Genomic DNA, 2500 nt, shown 5'->3' with positions numbered 1-2500 from the left:
GACCTCCGCGGTTCCGCCTTCGACCGCCGGGGGGCGCCGCGCACCCGTCCGCACGGGCCCGTCCCGGTGGCTCCCGGCAGGGCTCTCCCAAACCCTCTCCCAGGGCCCCGGTCCGGGAGCCCGACTGCGTCCGCTCTCCGCTTCCAGAGAGGAGGCTGTCGGACGGGGAGAGCTGGTACCGGGCTCCTGGAGCCCTGCCTGGGCAGCCTATGGAAGGGAGGGAGCCCTGGCCCTGCTGCTCTCCGAGCTCCGGCCCTGCTGCTCTCCGAGCTCCGTGCCTGCTCTGCCACGGGTCCTTTCGCAGGAGCTCCAGGGAAACGGGCTTTTCGGCCCCTGACAGAGTCCCGGCTCTCTCGCTCGCCTCGTTGGTACCTACTGATCCGGCGGAGGTGTTCTCCGGCGGGTAGCGACACGGACGGCCGAGGGCGCGCTTCACCCAGGCTTCAACCGTCTCCTCCCCGAGCCCCTGGAAGTGCAGCTGGGCCGCGGGCGCCCCGGTCCGCACTCATCTGCGAAACTTCCACAAATTGCAGTACCCGATTTGGCCCGCCGGGGGGCGCTGCCTCCGGGGGAGAAGGAGACGTGCCCGGCCCGTACGTCGGGCTCCAACGGATGCCCGCCGTGGACCCTTTATAGGCCCCATCCTGGTCCTGCCATGCTGTTATCGGAGCTCCACGGCTATCTTGTCACTAAACCTTTCGTTTGAGCTCCAGGGCTTTTTGCTTTTTGTAACCCGGTTCCTGGAGCCCTGCCTGGGCAAAATCGGATGCAAGAAGGCCCTGCCCATGCTGATCTCTGAGCTCCGCGCATCTTCTGTCACGGGTCCTTTCGCAAAAGCTCCAGGGAAACAGGCTTTTCGGCCCCGGACAGAGTCCCGGCTCTCTCGCTCGCCTCGTTGGTACCTACTGATCCGGCGGAGGTGTTCTCCGGCGGGTAGCGACACGGACGGCCGAGGGCGCGCTTCACCCAGGCTTCAACCATCTCCTCCCCGAGCCCCTGGAAGTGCCGCTGGGCCGCGGGCGCCCCGGTCCGCACTCATCCGCGACACTTCCGCGCTGGAGTCCGACGCTCGCCGGCCGCGTCCCCCGGCCCGCGGGGGCCCGGGGGGAGGCCCGACGCGTGCGGGGGGAGGCGGCGGGCGGCGGGGGCGCCCCCGCGCCACCCGACGGCGCCCCCCGGTGGCCAGAGGCGGCTCGGAGCGAGACGATCGGGGGGGGACGGCGGCGCGTGACCCGCCCCGGCCCCCTTGGCCCAGCGGACGGGCAGGCGGCTCCCGGGCGCCCCCCCCCGATCCCCGCCGCGGCGCCCCCCGGTGGCCGCCTGACGCCACTGCGGGGGGTGCAGATTCCGTGTGTCCTCTCGGATAAAAACAAAAGAAACGATTCCCGTCGGGCGAAAGTAAGTGGGACGCAGGGCCCCGGGCCCCGACGGTCCGCGCGCGCGGCGCCCCCCGCTGGCCGGTCGAAGGGAGGACAAAAATAAAATGAAAAAAATTTCAAAAAAGCACTCGCCCCAAACAGACGAAAGGTACCCGGTCCGCCCGGATGAACCCTCCCCCGTGTCCCCGCCGCGGCGCCCCCCGCTGGCCAGCCGAGGTAATACACGATTGAGAGGGGGGGAGTGAAAAACAGGGGCAAAAAATGAAAAACACCCCACCCGTTTGAATGCAAAGTCCCGGAGCGGCCAGGGGTGGACGCCGGTCCGCGCGCACGGCGCCCCCCGCAGGCCAGTTGAAGGGAAGAACGGAACGAGACTTAAAGATAAAAAAAAATTTCAAAAAAGCACTCGCCCCAAACAGATGAAATGTACCCGGTCCGCCCGTGTCCCCGCCGCGGCGCCCCCCGCTGGCCAGCCGAGGTAATACACGATTGAGAGGGGGGGAGTGGAAAAAAAAAGGGCAAAAAAATGAAAAACACCCCACCCATTTGAATGCAAAGTCCCGGAGCGGCCAGGGGTGGACGCCGGTCCGCGCGCACGGCGCCCCCCGCAGGCCAGTTGAAGGGAAGAACGGAACGAGACTAAAAGATAAAAAAAAATTTCAAAAAAGCACTCGCCCCAAACAGATGAAATGTACCCGGTCCGCCCGTGTCCCCGCCGCGGCGCCCCCCGCTGGCCAGCCGAGGTAATACACGATTGAGATTAAAAAAAACCAGGCAAAAGACAAAAACACACCACCGATTTAAATGCAGTGTTCACGAGCGCCAGTCCGCGCGCGCGGCGCCCCCTGCTGGCCGCGTAAAAAAAAAAAATAATAATAATAATAATAATCCACCGTTGTGAATTTGCGATGTGTCCGGTACGGCGGCGGCGGGGAGGAGGTCTCCCCTCGTCGGCGCACCCTGGTGGGGGGAAATAAATGAAAGGGAAAAAAAAAAAGAAGAACAGCCCGGGCTCTCGCCGGCTTCCGCAGCCCGGGCTCCCTCCGGCTTCCGCGGCCCGGGCTCCGTACATACAGACAGCAAATGAAATAACGGACGGATGGATGGAAGAGAAGAACAGC

Source organism: Pseudophryne corroboree, unplaced genomic scaffold (genome assembly GCF_028390025.1).
Source record: "Pseudophryne corroboree isolate aPseCor3 unplaced genomic scaffold, aPseCor3.hap2 scaffold_2147, whole genome shotgun sequence".
NCBI lineage: Eukaryota > Metazoa > Chordata > Amphibia > Anura > Myobatrachidae > Pseudophryne > Pseudophryne corroboree.
Note: the sequence above shows the minus strand (reverse complement) of the source record.